The sequence below is a fragment of the Panthera onca genome, chromosome A2 (genome assembly GCF_046562875.1).
Source record: "Panthera onca isolate mPanOnc1 chromosome A2, mPanOnc1 haplotype 2, whole genome shotgun sequence".
Lineage (NCBI taxonomy): Eukaryota > Metazoa > Chordata > Mammalia > Carnivora > Felidae > Panthera > Panthera onca.
This window is the reverse complement of record NC_138340.1, coordinates 123,507,602-123,526,021: the sequence shown is the minus strand read 5'-3', so window position 1 is coordinate 123,526,021 and position 18,420 is coordinate 123,507,602. Positions and strand designations below refer to the sequence as shown.

General features: G+C 41.6%; 1 protein-coding gene across 8 annotated transcripts in view; it reads right to left on the bottom strand.

Annotated features, from left to right (window-relative positions):
• The window catches only part of AVL9 (AVL9 cell migration associated), a 96,571-nt gene that overhangs the window by 5,693 nt on the left and 72,458 nt on the right, over positions 1 to 18,420 (bottom strand). For 3 of the 8 annotated variants that reach the window (XR_014137302.1, XR_013553105.2, XR_014137305.1), the window contains 3 exons: positions 13,004 to 18,124; positions 7,215 to 7,323; positions 3,713 to 3,775 (listed from right to left, as the gene is read on the bottom strand). The gene's annotated coding sequence lies outside the window, so the exon portion shown is untranslated. The remainder of the gene's footprint in view (positions 1 to 3,712; positions 3,776 to 7,214; positions 7,324 to 13,003; positions 18,125 to 18,420) is intronic. The other 5 variants (XR_014137306.1, XR_014137307.1, XR_014137304.1 and 2 more) reach the window with 5 other exon arrangements.

Genomic DNA, 18,420 nt, shown 5'->3' with positions numbered 1-18,420 from the left:
CTGCCTACTGAATAAAGTCCCAAATTCTTTAGCACTTTTAAGGCTCTCTGTAATTTGACTTTAAATTACTTTTACAGCCTTATCTTACATTGTTTTCCCCTATACTTTAACTCCTAATCGGGCTTTTGCTATACTTTCCTGCCTTTGCTTATGCTACTTGCTCTACTCACCGTGGTCTTTTTGTCTCTCTTCTGCCTGTACTGTCTTTCTGTAGTTAAGATCTACTTGGGGCAGGGTATTGTTTTGTGTTTTTTTTTTTTAATTCGAGTTAGTTAACATGTAGTGTAGTATTGGTTTCAGGAGAATTCAGTGATTCGTCATTTATGACACCCAATGCTCATCTCAAGTGTCCTCCTTAATGCCCATCACTCATTTTAGCCCATCCCCCCACCCAACACCCCTCCAGCAACCCTGTTTGTTCTCTGTATTCAAGAGTCTCTTACGGTTTGCCCCCTCCGTTTTTACCTTACTTGGCTTGGGGGCAGTTTCTAAATGAATGCTTCCCTAACCACCTCTTCCCCTGTGCTGGAAAGAGTCCCTTCTCACACGTCCTCAGTACCTTGTACCTTGACCTGTTAATTGTACCATTCTGTTGAGTGCTCTTACTGGCACTCTTCTACAAAACGATGTTTTTGAGGGGAGGGGTTTTCTTATGTACAGCTGCGTCCCCTTGCAGTGTAGCATAGTTGGTGATAAAAATGTTGAACAAAAGCTGATACATGTAAAGGGCCTTGAGTTTGAAATAGTCAAACCCAAATTATTCTCATCAGGAGTTCCACTAGTAGTCATCTCTTTTCTTCACTTAGCTCTCCATCCAGTTTAGGTCTGTCATAATGTTCCGGCCACTCTCTTGGCAATATCCCAAACTCCTTTGTTTTCCTGTCATTATTTTGTCACTGTGGGGCAAAACCTGAATCTTCGATGAGTTCAGCTCTCTCTGCCTCTGATTACCGTTGGGCTGCTGAGCACTGCCACAGGAAACCACATGATGGCACAGATTGGTGCCACTGTATCATCTGCGGTCACCATCCACAACCACTAGATCCTCAATAGTAGCAAGCTACCCTTCGTTATTCGAAGCAATTTGAAACCTCCAGTCTTAGGAAATCTTCACCTTCCCCAACTCTGTGAGCAGATTACTACTTCACAGGAAAATGATAGAGCGCAAACTTTCTGAACTGCATCGCTAAATCTGTACCTTCCTCCACTACAAGTTCTTCCTCTTCTGTTCAGAGAGAAAATAAAAGAGTCAAGGATCTGTATCAAAGATACCATCTTTTCCAAGCTTCTTGCAAAGTCTGCTCTATGATTACTCTGGCTTCCAAACTTGCTTATGCACCAGAATCTTGTCAAGATTAAATACAGATTCCCGGACTCTACCCAAACCTTAAGCTTGAAGCAATCCTCCCTGATTCTGAAGCTGCCTTCTCATCCCTTCACTGTCTTCAACTTCCCTAGTTGGCTCTTTTCCTTTCTCTTTAAACATGACCAAACCTTTTTGTAAAACAGTCTTTTCCTCCTCACCCCCTTCCTTCTTTCCCCCTTCAAAACCTAATTCCTTCCTGGAATTGCCTTTGACAAACCATATCTCACCATTTACCACTGAACCATGTGAGCCTGGTTTCTGCCACTATCACTCTACTGAAACTTGAACTTTGTTTTGTTTTGTTTGTTTTAAGTTTATTTTCAGAGAGCACGAGCATGCAAGTGAGCGGGAGAGAGGCAGAAGGAAAGGGAGAGAGCATCCCAAGCAGGCTCCATGCTGTCAGAACCCAACACGGGGCTTGAACTCAGGAACTGTGAGATCATGACCTGAGCTGAAATCGAGGGTTGGATACTTAACTGCCTGAGCCACCCAGGCGCCCCTCTTTTTCTTTCTTTCTTTCTCTTTTTTTTTTTTTTTTTTTTTTAAGTCCAGACTGGACTCTGCTGGTTTGCTTTGACACATAATAGCACTTTACACTGTTGAACACTTTATTTGAAAGACTCTAAACTGGACTTGTGACGTTACACTCGCCTGGTTTTCTTCCTACCTCTGGGGCCTTTCCTCAGAAGCTGACTTCACCTCTTTTACATCTTGATTTTGTATATTCACACATGCCTTAACCAGTACTGTTTACTTCAGTGACTCCTGTTGATTTCCTTCGGCCTAGACCTTCATCTGAGAGCCTGACTTGGATATTGTCTTAACTTGGGCTGCTATAACCAAGTGCCATAGACTGGGTGGCTTAGGAATTTGTTTCTCGCAGTTCTGGAGTCTGGAAGTCTGAGGTCAGAGTCAGATCATGGTCAGATTCTGATGAGGACCCTTTTCTGGGCTAATATAGACTGCTGACTTCTTGTATCCTCACGTGGCAAAAAAAAGATGGAGCAAGCCCTCTGGCCTCTTATAAGGGTACTAATGAGAGTCACGAAGGCTCCACACTCGTAACCTAATTACTTCCCAATGCCATCACACTGAGATTAGAGTTTCAGCAAATGAATTTTGGAGGGACACAAACAGTCCAAAACAAATCTCTAGCTTATTTCAGTTATCTCACACCCAACATGTCTTAAGATCTCCCCCCCACTCACACCTCACACATGCATCTGGTTCAGGTTCTTTCAGTAAACAGCACCATCATCCATCCTGCTGTTTAGGCCAGAATCTTGGGAGTTAATTGGACTTTCCTCTCTCCCTCATCTCCATATCCTGTGAGTCACAGGGCCTTCTAGTTTCTCTTAAATATCTCTTGAACTCATCTTCATTTCTAACACATCAATCTAAAGCCCCTATCCTTTCACCTTGAGAACTTAATTTCCTAAATCTTTTAAAAAACAAAACAGCTTTCTTGAGCTGTAATTCAAATAGCAAACACAATTACAAAACATTTCACGACTCCAAAAACCCATACATACTCTCCATTTCTCCCCAGATGATTGCTGCTGATCCCCTTTCTTTGTTCACACTTTTTCCACACCACAATCAACTTATCTTTTTCCAACAATTATGTCCTGACTTTGCTTTGAACTTTTACTGTCTTTGGAATACAGTGCTGCAGGTTCCTTTCTCGTTTACAAGGACTTTAGAATCTGATCTCTCCTTGCTTTTCAAGCCTAATTTTCTTCCTTACAGTTTATAAACTCACTAAATTGAGATTTTTTAGTTACTTTAATAGGCCTTGTCCTCTTTCACATAAAATTTTTTTCTCCCTCAAACACTCTTCCCCTTTGGTTAGATCTGAAATAACCATACATCCTGGTTTATACTTGTTCTCCCTTTGACTTTTAAAAATTCCTGTTTGGATGGTAAATGCTATGGTGATCCTGGTTAAATTCAATTCACATGTCAAGTAATTTCCTTTAGGTGGCGTAAAAAAATTCTATCTTGGGTTCCTTTTATTTAAATCTCAATTGTACCCAATATTGTACAGCATTCATCAAGCTATCTCATAACTTGTTTTGACTGTCTTCACCACTGCTGTGAGGGCAAGGGCTTGCATCTATCTACTCTATTTCTGTATCCTCAACATCTAAATGCCTAGCATGTAGTAGACACAAAATAAAAATCTATACAAAGGAGTGCAGAGGTCACAAAGGGAATTTGAATTCAGACCACTATTTTGGAATTGTAGTAGTTAGTCGTGGAGTATCTGACACTATGGAGAAAGGATTTATCAAATAAATTAACATCAAATGATTTGGCATTTAAAAAAGAAAAAAAATAACTCACCAACATATAAAAAGGATTTGGCCAAGGAGGTTTTATCCCAGGAATGAAAGGTTGGTATAACATCTGAAAACACATAATACACCATATTAGCAGAATAATGGAGAAAAATCATATGATCTCAGTAGGCATAGAAAAAATATTTGACAAAATCTGATACCCTTTTATGACAAAAACAGCAAATTAGGGAAGGAAATTTGCTCAATCTGATACTGAACATCTATGAAAAACATACAGCTAATGTCATGCTTAATAGTGAAAGACTGAAAACTTTCCCCCTAAGACCAGGAACTAGACAAGGATGTCTGCTTTCATCACTTCTATGTGGAATTGTACTAGCCACGGCAATAAGGCAAGAAAAGAAAAAGTCATACAGCTTAGAATTAAAGGGGGAAAAAACAGGCAACTAGAATGAATAAACTTAGCAAGCATCCTTAGGCAAGGATACAAGAACAATACATATAAACAAAAATCAGTTGTATTTTATATACTATCAATCATAAAAAAATCATTAACAATGACATAACAAAATTAGGAATAAATTTAACAAAAGATGTATAAGGCCTGTACACTGATAACTATACAACATTGCTGAGACAGATTAAAGACCTAAAGAAGTGCAGATAGAGCATGTTCATGGATTGAAAGAATATTGTTACGATAGCAATTCTGAGTTGTTCTACACATTTTTTTTTTCCAAATTTTTTTAACGTTTATTTTTGAGACAGAGACAGAGCATGAATGGGGGAGGGTCAGAGAGAGGGAGACACAGAATCTGAAACAGGCTCTGGGCTCTGAGCTGTTAGCACAGGGGCCCGATGCAGGGCTGGAACTCACGGACCGCGAGATCATGACCTGAGCCGAAGTCGGCGCTCAACCGACTGAGCAACCCAGGCGCCCCGAGTTGTTCTACACATTTAATGCAATCCCTATCAAAATGCCAGTACACTTTTTTTCTCAGAATTGAGCTGATTTTAACATTTTTTACAGAAAAGCAAAGGATCTGCAATAGCCAAAACCATTTTTACAAAAAGAACAAATTTAGAGCCCTTACACAAAAAATTTCAGGGGTGCCTGGCTGGCTTCAGTCGGTAGGGCACGTGACTCTTTGTCTCAGGGTTGTAGGTTTGAGCCCCATGTTGGGTGTAGAGATTAGTTAAAATCTTTTGGGGCACCTGTGTGGCTCAGTTGGCTAAGCATCCGATTTGGTATCAGGTCATGATCTCCCAGCCTTTGAGTTTGAGCCCCATATGGGGCTCTATGCTGACAGCTCAGAGCCTAGATCCTACTTTGGATTCTGTGTCTCCCTCACTCTACCCCTCCCCCACTCACTATCTTTCTCTCTCTCAAAAATAAACATTAAAAATTTTTTTTAATCTCAAAATTATACTATAATGAAGACAGTGTGGTACTACATGATGATGTAGATAGGCACAATATAGTAGAATCCAGAGACATATTTTCATGTGTTTATGATCAATTTTTTGACCAAAGTGCCAAGGTAATTCAATAGGGAAAGACAGTTTTTTCAACAAATGCTGCTTGAAAAATGTGTTCATGTTTTTATACATATGAATATTCATAGAATTACTAAAAGAAACATGGATGAGTTCCTCTATGTGATATTGTGACACCTGCTGGTATCTGAGAATATTTAAACTTGTTACTATCTTTGATATCTTTAAAGAGCTTTTAAAAATAAAAAGACCAAGGACTCTACAGGAAATCGATTCTGTGAGATAAACAATGAACAGGAAAAGAAATGGCTAACTGAAACATGCTCACCTCATTCATATTAAGTGAAACACACAAATAAAACCAACACTGAGATACTATTTCTTATATATTAAATTGGCAAAAATCTAAAAGATTGACATACTGTTGGTGGAGAAACAGGCACATTCGTACATTGTTAATGGTCCTGCAAATTATTATCATAGTTGTTGGGGATTTGGCCATACTGATAAAATTACCAGTCCTTTCAACCAGCAATCTCATATCTAGTGATCTCACCCCAAAACAAAATGACAAAATGTATTTTTCCACCTGGCAAAAAAAATATTTTTAACTGTAAATATGCACAAGGCTGTTACCCTTAGAACATTAATTGCAATAGCAAAAAAAAAAAAAAAAAAAGGAAGAAAGAAAAAAAAGGAAAAACAACAACAACAAAAAACCCAACCCAGAAACAACCCAAATGTCCATCAGGAGAGGATTGGTTAAATAATGTCAAATCCACAGAGATCTTCAAATTAATGAGCAAGGTAGAAAGTGTGTGTGTGTGTGTGTGTGTGTGTGTGTGTGTGTGTGTGTGGTAAAATATGTATTATTTTATCTATAATATTTGCTTATGTGTTTAAAGTAGAAAAAGAAATTACAAACATTTTTAAATGGTTAGAGGGAGAGGGAAGGAACAGAATGAGGGCCAAAAATAAAAGTCTTCTTCGACTTTGAATATATCTTGTTTGGTAAATCTGACTAGAACTAGGTAAACTTTTACATAATTATAAGGCAAAATTAAATTTTAAAAATTTAGGATGAAGCTAATGAATCTAAATTAGTATCCAGTGGGTGGCATAACCACACAAAAAATTACACACAGTAATTTGTGCATCCCTAATGGAACAAACCATAAGGAAAAAAAATCTTTCAGTGCTGTCAGTCACATTGTTAGTGGTAGTGTTGGTATCCGTATCCCGAGACATACTGTGTGTTCAAGCAAATGAATAATAATCTAATCTGTTATTACGAGAATCTCTTTAGAACTGGGATTCTCTGCGTGGGGGAAAGGAGAACCAGACGTAAAACAGAGGAGGGCAAGTAAAATCCCTGTGGTCCTGAGTTTGCAGTGCAAATATCTGTAGATACTCACCATACATCTTGAACAAAACATATGTTCCTCCTTTCTACTGAAAAGGCCTGGAAGCAATTACCAATCATGGCAGGGAGCATCCTAGCCCCTGGACTGTAGTTTTTGAGATAATATTTCCTAATAAAAGGAACCAAAGATTCTTGAAGAAAAGGCTGATTCTAGATATGAGGCAAGAAATGTACAAAGGAGGCTAGAAACACCTTACACCAGCTACCAAGGAAACTATCGAAGGCTGTTACAGTCACATCAAAAGACTTAGGAACCAACTAGCCAACATGAACCATTGGCCAGGCCTGACCAGGGCTCCGTCGGATGGGAAACATCTAAGATTCAAGATTGCTGGAAAGGCCCGAGGGCTCATATGGGGTGTGACAGTAATCACCATGCAAACCTTTTCCTCAATGGCTTAGTGCTATGGAACTGCTGGCCACAGGAATATGACCTGGTGGGTGAGGGCAGGCCCCATCCAACAGGCCAGGATGGCCCAATGCTTGAGGGAAGGTGCAGGGAGTAAATTGCACTACTGAGAGACGGCATGACTCAGCATCCAGGCTCCCTGGGATCAGTCCCCAGTCTGGCTTTGTAGGGACTGACAACATGCACAGAATTCTTTTAAAAAGAGAAAAAGGGCACCTGGGTGGTTCAGTCAGTTGAGCTTCTGACTCTTGCTTCTGGCTCAGGTCATGATCCCAGGGTCGTGGGATTGAGCTCTGCTCAGTGCAGAGCCTGCTTGGAATTCTCTCTAAAAAAATAAATAAATAGAATAAAATAAAAAAGAAAAGAACCATTGCAAAGAGAGGACAATGTGAGCAACAGTAAGAATAACTCCAAGAAGAAGATACACACGTTAATAATTTTTTGCGAATTAAAGCTTCTGAATCATAACACATCTCCCCTTCACTTATTGTGGTTAATTTTCGCTGCCTTTCGTCACTGTGCCAGAAGCAGTATTTTGGGCGGGGGATGGGGGTGGGGCAGTAAAATGCAAATATTAATATATGTATTTGAAAGTAGATCTTTTTCCAATACCAACCACATGTTGTGTCACATATCTTCTATGCTGAAAATATTCCTCTCTATGAGGGTGCCAGCTGTTTAATGGTACATAAAGGGACCTTAATTTTACCCTTAATCTACTGAACCTCCTAGTGGATACCACATAAAATAGGTCAATGCCTTTTTTTTTTCCTGGAAATGGTCTATTAAATATTTAACCTTTTTATCTTCTTCAAAAATAAAAACATTAGCATGAAAATTTTCAAAAACTCTCTTACTTTTATGTGGAAAAAGTGTACCCATTAGAATATTTGATTTATTAAACCCTAAATAAGAGGACTTTATGTCAAAAGAAATGTCATTAATCATCTAACATAATGAATGTCAAAAAATCTACTCATGTGTTCCTGCCAAAATATGGAAACTTACTATTTTTTAAAAATTTTTTAAATGTTTGTTTATTTTTAAGAGAGAGAGACAGAGCATGAGCGGGGGGAGGGCCAGAGAGAGGCAGACACAGAATCGGAAGCAGGCTCCAGGCTCTGAGCTGTCAGCACAGAGCCCAACGCGGGGCTCAAACCAGGAACCTTGAGAACATGACCTGAGCCGAAGTCAGATGCCCAACCGACTAAGCCACCCAGGTGCCCCTGGAAACTTATTTTGAGGGAAAAAAAAGAACTATTACAGAAAAACAAAATAACTCCAGTGGATTAGAATGTATTAAATACATTTAATCCACAAGTTCATTTTTTTTTTAATTTTTTTTAATGTTTGTTTATTTTTGAGACAGAGACAGAGCATGAGCAGGGGAGGGGCAGAGAGAGAGGGAGACACAGAATCCGAAGAAGGCTCCAGTCTTTGAGCTGTCAGCACAGAGCCTGACGCGGGGCTCAAACCCACAAACCCCGTGAGATCATGACCTGAGCCGAAGTCGGATGCTTAACTGACTGAGCCACCCAGGAGCCCCCACAAGTTCATTTTTAAAACCTACAAATAGTTGATCATTATTAGAGGGTAAAATAAAGGGAAAGAATCAAGCATTTTATCCTTCCTTTTATATGCAAATTGAATCATGTGATAATAAAAGAGGGGCAAATTTTTTCTTTATACATATTCTAGCTAACAGATAAAGAAGGAATGACCGAATGAGATATCACTACTTTTAAAAAAAAAATTTTTTTTAACATTTATTTATTTTTGAGAGACAGAGAGAGGCAGAGTATGAGCAGGGGAGGGGCAGAGAGACAGGGAGACACAGAATCCGAAGCAGGCTCCAGGCTCCGAGCTGTCAGCATGAGCCCGACGCGGGGCCCAAACTCACAAATCGCGAGATCATGACCTGAGCCGAAGTCAGACACTCAACCGACTGAGCCACCCAGGCGCCCGGAGATACCACTACTTCTTATTCCAAAATGGATCTAGGCAATAATCATTAATATCAAAATATCAGGAAAACAACAACAAAAAGAGAGAGAGAATTAGGTTGGTAGGATGACAGCCTACCTATAATCATCTTGCCTCTTCTCTCCATCAAGAAAACCTGATCACGACGTCTCTATACCCAGGTCCCAATTTATGAAACTATAGAAGTTAGAAGAACACGTTAAATTATGCAATCAACAAAATCCAGATCTTGGAAAACTGCACAGGACAAATGACTCCATTTCTTTAACAAATTGAAAAAATAAAGTTGTAGAAGGAGGAACCTATAATAGAGACTTAAAGGATTTATCCACTCATAGCATTATGTAGACTTTACTTTGGTCCTCATTCAACCAAAAATTAACATGGCTTCACACAGAAACTTGTACACAAATGTTCATAGCAACATTATTTATAATAGCCAAAAAGTGGATAAATAAAAATGTGGTATACCCATACAATGGAATTCAGCAGTAAAAAAAGATCCATGCTGCACTATAGATCAATCTTGAAAACTTTATGCTACGTGAAAGAAGTCAGACAGAAAACACCACATATGGTATTATTCCATTTATATGAAATGTACAAAATAGGCAAATCCATAGCGTGTATATTAGTGGTTGCCAAGGGATGAGTGGGAAATGGTAAGTGACTGCTATTGGATACAGGGTTTTCTATTTGGGATGATGGAATTAAGATAGTGATCATGACTGTACATCTTTGTGAAAATGCTATAAACCACTGAATTATACACTTTAAATGGATAAATTTTATGGGATGTGAATTGTATGTCAAAAAATATGGCATTCATGAGACAAATGGAAATTTAAATACTGATTTGTTACTTGATAATATTAAGTTATCAGCTTATAACATTACATCTTTGTTTTAGAGATACATCTTAAATATTTACAGATGAAATATACTGCTGGGGTTTGCTTCAAAAACAGTATAGGATATAGTTGGAAAACCGTTATTTTCCAGGTATCAGAGAAAGAACTGTATCAGGCAAGAATTATCAGTGGATGCTGTGATGATCCTAAAATATGTCCACAAATTCTTTGATAGTCTCCCTTCAAGAATTGGAGCTTGGGGAAAAAAAAAAAAAGTTTAGAGCTTATTGTTTCCTGTAATGTGGGTTGGACTTAGTCACTTAAAAAAAAATGTTTATTTATTTAGAGAAAGGGGGGGAGAGAGGGAGACAGAGAATCCCAAGCAGGCTCCATGCTGTCAACACAGAGTGTGATGTAGGGCTCGAACCCACAAACTGCGAGATCATGACCTGAGCTGAAACCAAGAGTCTGACGCTTAACCGACTGAGCCACCAGGCGCCCCTGGACTTAGTAACTCCTAATGAGTCCACTGTAGTGGAAGTGACAGTGTATGAGTCCCAAGAGTAGGTCACAAAAGGCATTGCTCTCTCAGGGATCACTTGCTCTAGAGGAAACCAGTCCATGCCACGAGGACACAGAAGCAACTCTAGAGAGAAGTTTGTGAAGCAAGGAACTGACAGTTTCAGCACAACTTGCCAGGTATATGAATGAACTGTCTTGGCAATGGATTCTCCAGCCCCAGGCAAGCCTTCAGATGATGGCAACTTCTGGCCAACACTGAAATGTAATCTCACCAGAGATCCTGAGGCAGAAACATCAAGCTAACCACTACCAATTTCCTGACCCACAGAAACTGAGATCATAAATACTGTTTTATTTTTATTTTTATTTAATTTTTTTTTTTTAGCGTTTATTTATTTTTGGGACAGAGAGAGACAGAGCATGAACAGGGGAGGGGCAGAGAGAGGGAGACACAGAATCGGAAGCAGGCTCCAGGCTCTGAGCCATCAGCCCAGAGCCCGACGCGGGGCTCGAACTCACGGACCGTGAGATCGTGACCTGAGCTGAAGTCGGATGCTTAGCCGACTGAGCCACCCAGGCGCCCCAATACTGTTTTAAACAACTAAGTTTTGACATATGTATTATGCAGCAACAGGTAAATACAGACGCTGAATCTAAGGGAAATGTTGCTGATAAGCAGATTATTTGCATGATCTTAAAGCATCTCCGCACAGACTGTTTCTTATTTGCAAGGGGGGAGGCAGTAACTGTAGAGTGATGCAATTGGGCAACAACCTTGACCAGTGATCAAGATCAACATCACCAATAAGGGGCAGATAGACATACGCCTCCACATGTGATATCCTGAGAGGAACACAACATAAACTAGGCGGTATTCTGGGCAAGAATGTGTATTTGGAATCTAATCATAAGAAAATGGTAGACAAATCCCCAGTGAGGACCATCTTATTAAAAAAAAAGGAAGAGGTATTTATTTTGCCAAAATGTCAATGCTATAAAAGAGAAAGTCTCTGGAAATGGAGGCTGACAACTGAATACAACACCTAGCCCTGAACTGGAAGAGAAAAAATGCTATAAAGAACATAATCACCAAAATTGGAATACAAAAGGTGGAACAGAGATATAATTGAGTCAGTGTTAAATTTACTGAAGTTGGTGACTGTACTATATGTAAGAGAATATCTTCATTTTAAAGAAATACATAATGAAGTATTTAAGGGTAAAGGGCTATGATATATGTAACTTGCCCTCAATAGGTGGAAAAAAAGTGTTTGGGGGAGGGTTGTGTGTGTGCGTGAGAGCGAGAGAGATGAAGGGATGAATCTGGGTAAAGGGTGATAGGTATTTGATTTTGTCTTACTATTTTCATTTTTTGTTCCTTACATGTATGCTTGAAATTATTTCCAAATAAAAATTTATTATTTTTTTTAAAGGTTTTGTTTTTTTTTGTTTTTGTTTCTTTTTTAACGTTTTATTTATTTTTGAGACAGAGAGACAAAGCATGAACGGGGGAGGGGCAGAGAGAAAGGGAGACACAGAATCGGAAGCAGGCTCCAGGCTCTGAGCCATCAGCCCAGAGCCTGACGCGGGGCTCGAACTCACGGACCGCGAGATCGTGACCTGAGCTGAAGTCGGACGCCTAACTGACTGAGCCACCCAGGCGCCCCCCAAATAAAAATTTAAAAGATAAAAATTCTGTGGGATTGAGGGGAAAAAGTAACGTTAAAAATGAAATAAAATTGGCTGTAAGCTGACAATTATCGAAGCTGAATGGTATATTGTAAAAGGAGGTTTACTAAACTCTTCTACTTTCGTATATATTTGAAATATTCCATAATAAACGGCGGTGAAGTGTAAGAGAACTGAAGTTAAAGATCCCAAGTGTCTCTTCCAGTGCCTAGTTCTATGGTCTTTTTAAATGCATTAAAAAAATTATTATTAAGGGGCGCCTGGGTGGCCCAGTTGGTTAAGCGGCCAACTCTTGATTTTGGCTCAGGTCACGATCTCATGGTTCATGAGTACGAGCCCCACGTGAGGCTCTGTGCTGACAGCGTGGAGCCTACTTCGGATACTTGGTCTCCCTCTCTCTGCCCCTCCCCTACTTATGCTCTCTCTCTTAAAAATAAGTGCTAAAAAATAAAAAAAAAAAAATTTTTTTTAGTGCATTCCCAATGTTACATAACCATCACCACCATCCATCTCCAGAACTTTTTATCTTGCAAAACTGAAACTCTGTGCCCAGTAAACACTATCTCCCCTCCCCACTCGCCCTCCTTCCAGCCTCTGGCAACCACCCCTCTACTTTCTGTCTCTATGACTAGGACTACTCCAGGTCCCTTATACAAGTGGAGTCACACAGTATTTGTCCTTTTGGGCCTGGCTCATTTCACTTAACAGTGACTTCACGGTTCATCCGTGCTGTAGCATGTGCCCGAATTTCCTTCCTTTCAAAGGCTGAATGATACTCCATTGTCTGTACACGGCACATTCTGTTTGTGGACACTTTGGTTGTTTCCACCCCCTGACTACTGTGAAAAATGCTGCTGTGACCATGGCGTACACAAGCTCGTTGAATCCCTGCTTTTAATTTCAAGCCTGGATTTTTACAATTTGTTAGGGAAAGAGAGTTATATTTTAAATTCCTCTTACCATCTGGGATCTAGTTTGTTTGATGTTTTTAAGTGATCTTCAAAGGGGTGATGATCATGCTTTTCCAGAGAAAGCACAGACGTGACTGGTCTTGACCGTTGCAGCTGAGCTCCAGTCTCATTTCAAACGAGTTCCTTCACGTGCAGTGCTATTCACGTGCCTATTTGACAGTTATTTCTGTTGGACGGATTGGATAATAGGAACCTTGTTTTCGGTTTTGGACACTGGGTAGGCACAGGGAAAAATGACCAAAGTTGGTCAAGTTCATGAGAAAGGGCTTGTGAGCCTGGCTTCTCTAGTAGCACAATCCCCTTCTTTGAGGCCTGAGTACTATTATTTTCTCACGGTTGCTTTTCCCCGTGTACCCCAGGATGGTGGCACTTCCTTCCCCTTTCCTAAAGGGTTACATAATTATGCAGACCAGCATCATGGGCCTTTTTCCACTTGGACAGTACTTTCTGGAACTGCTAGATTTCCAGATGAGAACTGTTTATTCTGGATCAGACTTAATTTGGTCAGCTGAATTCTCCTGGGTATGGAGAGTTTTTCTTACCCTTGGCCTACTTTTTGTGGTACTAAATATCCTTTTACAGTTTCACCAAGCACTTTGTAAAATAGAAATAGTTGAAAGTGCTGCTTTATTTTGCTTCCTTAGCTCCTTTTGCTGTTTCAGTACGTACATCAGTTACCCTGGGGCTGGTAAACTGTAACCAGAGAGGCTTGCACTGGAAGGGATGTCACAATATTCATCAAGTGCCTACTATGCACCAGCCCCTCCCCCGCACCATCCATTATAATACTAGATAGTTATTACCCCCAGAACATTAAGAGTGGTGATGGAGATGTGTTCAGGGCCTAATGGGAAAAAAAGAAAGACACAGGCAAAGCGAGAGGCTTTTACTTATGTGTAATGTCTTCCCTACCCTGATCACTGCTTGGATTGTCCCCTCCAACACATTACCATTCATTAGCAGAAGAAAATCACCGAAGTGTCATTGATCTCCAAAATCAACTCATTTTTCCATGTTCTCAAACCAGCATGGGAAAAACTGGGAAAAGACAAAGGAAGAAGAAGTGCAGAGGGAAACAAGTTGGGATTCCTGCCCTCCCGTGAACCGCCTGTATTCGTATAATCTTTTTTCTGTATCTTCCTCTTCTCTACATTACCTCACTTTTCAGTGATTAATAGCTAACATTACAAGTGAGCATCATACTTACTAGTATTAGTTTTTCTAAATGTTTATTTTATGTATTTTGAGGGGGAGAGGAGCAGAGAGAGGGAGAGAGAGAATCCCAAACAATTTCCATGCTACAAGCGCAGAGCCCATTGCACGTCTTGATCTCACAAACCGTGAGAATGTGACCTGAGCTGAAACCAAGAGTCGGACACTTTACTAAGCCACCCAGGTGCGCATTGTTAGTATTACTCTTAAGTGTCATAGCAATCCTTCTGTTGTTCCCAATTTTTCATTGTCCTTTACAGTGACATAAAACTCTATACACATACCTTTTTCCCCCTTTTGGATGACTTCCTTGATGTAAACCCTTAGGAATGGAATGTTGGCCAGGCTTAGGATGAGATTAAGTCCATTTAAAATGACTTCGATGCTCTCCCCTAATTAAGGCACAGGGCCATAAAAATGTTCATTCCTGTGTTAGTGACTGGGATCCTGCTTTTTAAAAGGGCACCTTTTAAAGCAATGAAACAAGTATTAGCTTAATGTTCAAACGCACTTGAAAAAACTGTTGGAATGCGTGAGCTTGCTAGACTACGGGAAGCATGGATACCCAACAAAGGAAGGAATAAATGGTCAAGTGCTGGAGGAGGGTGTCCACTTCTGTCAGAGTGGCCTTACTCATCATTCATCTGAGACTTTGAGCAGTTTCCCACCTCAGAGAGGAAGTTGGCCCCTGTCAGGTCCACTTATATGTGGGGTTTTTTGATATAGAACTGTAATATATATTTTCTCTTCCTTATGATTTTCCTCATAACATCATCTTCTTCTCCCTAGCTTACTTTATTGTAAGAATATCGTATTGAATCCATATAACACACAAAATATCCATCAATCGACTGTTTATGTTATCAGTAAGGCCAGTGGTCAACAGTAGGCTATTAGTAAAGTTCTGGGGGAGTCCAAAATTACACACACATTTTTGACTGCAAGGGTGCCCTTAATCCCGTTGTTCAAGGGTCAACTGCACTTCTTTTCTTTCATCTGCCGCTTGGGGTTTTCCCTCTCTTCACTGTCTTTTCCTTAAGCCTTGTATTCTCACCAAGAGTAACTCGGGGTGGTTGCTATGCATCTCAGGCTCCTTCTGGCTTTAGCATCTCCAGAGGTTCTTAGTTCTCTTCCATCATCACTCATCCCTTCCTAGAGCTTTACTCACTCTGAGCTTCTCCTTTTCTGCATCACAGGCGATGGGACCCCCTGAGGGTGGGCTAAAAATCTGCTCTCACCTTTACTGTCTCTATTCAGAATCTTACCTTCTTCACTCAAGAAACAGAGCAAATGCCACTTCCTCTGTTGGAGAAGTCAAGTACGCCAAAGATGGCCGACGGGGCTAAAACAAACTCTGGTCTCCAGCTTAGAGACCCCTCCTCTGGGTTCTTCTTCCTTTGTTTGCTGTGTGGGCAAACCCCCCCCTCCCCCCCAGATATGGAAGTTGTCGGCTATAAATTACCCTCCCGACTTGCATTCCGGGCTCAGACCTTTGGAGAAACAGTCTCCTCTGAGCCTGCCGGTGTAAAATAAATCTCCAATCCACCAAGATCTCCGAGTGCCGCTTGCTTCTTCCGCCATCGTTCCAGCCTGGTTCCATAACACCTCCAGGAAGCCTTCTCTGATTGTCCCAGCAGAAAGGACTGCCATGGCACTTTAGTGGACCTCTCAAGACACTCATCACTTTATATCAAATTTTAGAGGTCTCCTCTTGTCTTCTGGACTCCAGACAGGACCCTAGTAAGTTGGTTTGTGACTGAGTGCATCTTTACTTACTGCTGCTGGGGCTGCAGCCGAGGGGAGCTGTTTTTAGCCGTCAGGTTTTGGGGGGCTGCTACCCAGAGCATTTCGGTTCTCTAGCACCTTTATCCTGTTTTCATATATACGCTGTCTCTCTGACATGCAGGTTTCTATGAATGGAGACAGAGACCCCATAAACAACACTGTCCACAAGGAAACCCATTCCACATTCCCGAGGAATTGTGTTAGAAATTTTGGAAACACTGCCTGCTTTTCAAGGGAGAAAGGTCACAGGATTTAGCCTGATAACTTAGAAGGGAATAAAACACATATCTTCCAACCAGAGTAGTGGAGAGTATCCTTCATTTCCAACAAAGCGCCAAAAGAAAAATGCTAAGGATTCATTAAGCCCAGATGCTCAAAGGAGTGGAATTCATGGCACACAGAATAAAAATGTTTTAAACCTTGAGTCTCAAAACGAGGGAGCTATCACTAATACTTCAAAGGTGGGAAAATATGTAAGATGAAAAAATTCCAGTCCTGCTGGCCCTGTGATTTTGAACAACCATACAATGGGTGACACACACAAAATATTCATCTTTACCTGTGGAACTTAACCTGGGAATTTCCACTGTAAAAGCATTTAGTGACCTATTGAGGGCACGGAGGCATTGGTGTCTCATGGATGACCTTGCACAAAGGGCCAGTTCAGGGTCACTGCAGCTGAGGACGGTGTAGTTTAACTTCAGTCTCAGTGGTTTCTAGGAAGCGCTGCTGAGGGACCATCATCTAGGGCACAGCCAGGAGGGGCACGTGGAGAGGCTACTTTTCAAATCCTCTGCTATCCGACTTTGACCTAACCATTCCCCAGAGCAAAGCACTGCCTTCTGGGAAAGTTGATTGGGGGGTTAAAAAAAAAAAAAAAAAAAAAAAATCCATGGACTGGATCAAATAGAAATGAAAATCCAGATGATGACTGCAGATGGACTTTCTGAGCATACAAAGTACTCCCTGCCTGTCAAGTGTGTGAAGAAAAAGTGAGTTTTCTACACCGCGCTGGTGGGGCAGGTCTCCTGGGTCTTTACTTGGCCAGAAGAGTAACTGAGATGCTGGAGTGGCCCCCGTGCTCTCCCCAATCTCTCAGACTTGCTTTTCACTGACAAGCGCCGCTAAACTCTGGCAAAATCCATGGAAAACATGTTCTCACAGTGACCACTTTTTGACGGAGAGCGGCAGTCACAGTTTTGTTCTTGGGCCTATTGTTTGGGGCGAATGTGATTTAAAGTCGGCGGAAAGCTGGGAGACTGGACTGCTGAGGAAAGGGCAGGGTGGCTGCTGGGTTCCGATAAACATCACTGAATGTGTGGCCAAGGGCAGGGCGAAAGAGGGTGTGAGTCCTTCTCAACCAACTTTCTAATCCGCAGCACCCGACCCGCCTCGTGCCCGCAGCCAAGCCCTTCCAGGTATTCCCCTGCCTTCTCCGAGTCTATCCCCCTTCTACCGGCTGACAGGGCTCTCCCCATCCTGACCTAGCCGTGGAGGGCCCAGCCACACCGAAGACCATTCACCGCTTCCAAGTCTGCCTGTGCTGATCTCCCAGCCCCGGAGTCCTCTACAGCCTCTCCCATCACTGCACCTGACTCCCACCTCACCCCCAACGACTCTCACTTAGCCTTCAGGTCTCAACTTAGGCTCCCAGGGGAAGAGACTTTGACTCGTCCCTGTTCAGAAAGCAGCTGGCCACCTTGATGGGCTTAAACGCATCCTGGCCTTGGCCCTGGCCCTTTTTGCCCTCTGTGATAACTGCTCACCTGTCCCTGCTGAACAGCGGGCTCCAGAGGGCCAGGCACCACGTGTGTACATAGTAGGCCCTTAAATATTTGATGGGGAGCAGCTGGAGATTAAAATGCAGTATGAGGGACTTGGGTTAATCTTAAGAGGGGCTTCCCAGTGCGAGTAGCTAAAGAGGCACAAATCTTGGGTCTCTGGAGGCCAGTGTGTCTCTGATGTGTTAAAAGTCCTGAGAGTTTGTGGCTGCCTGGGAGAGTTCTGGAAAACACTGGACACTTATGTGATTTTTAGACTTGGGGAATGTCAGCCCTTCAGATTCAAAAAAATAAGGTTCCTTCATCCATCTCCATAAACCAGTGCACAGAACCTGTAACAAAATGAGAAAAATATAGACAAATTAATCAGTACAACTCAATTATTTGGTTTAAAGGATTCTCCTTTACTCTGACCCTATGCTCTTCTCTTGTTTGCATATTAAGATGTCTTTGTAAGAAGTGAGAGTCAGGGGGCGCCTGGGTGGCGCAGTCGGTTAAGCGTCCGACTTCAGCCAGGTCACGATCTCGCAGTCCGTGAGTTCGAGCCCCGCGTCAGGCTCTGGGCAGAGCCTGACGGCTCGGAGCCTGGAGCCTGTTTCCGATTCTGTGTCTCCCTCTCTCTCTGCCC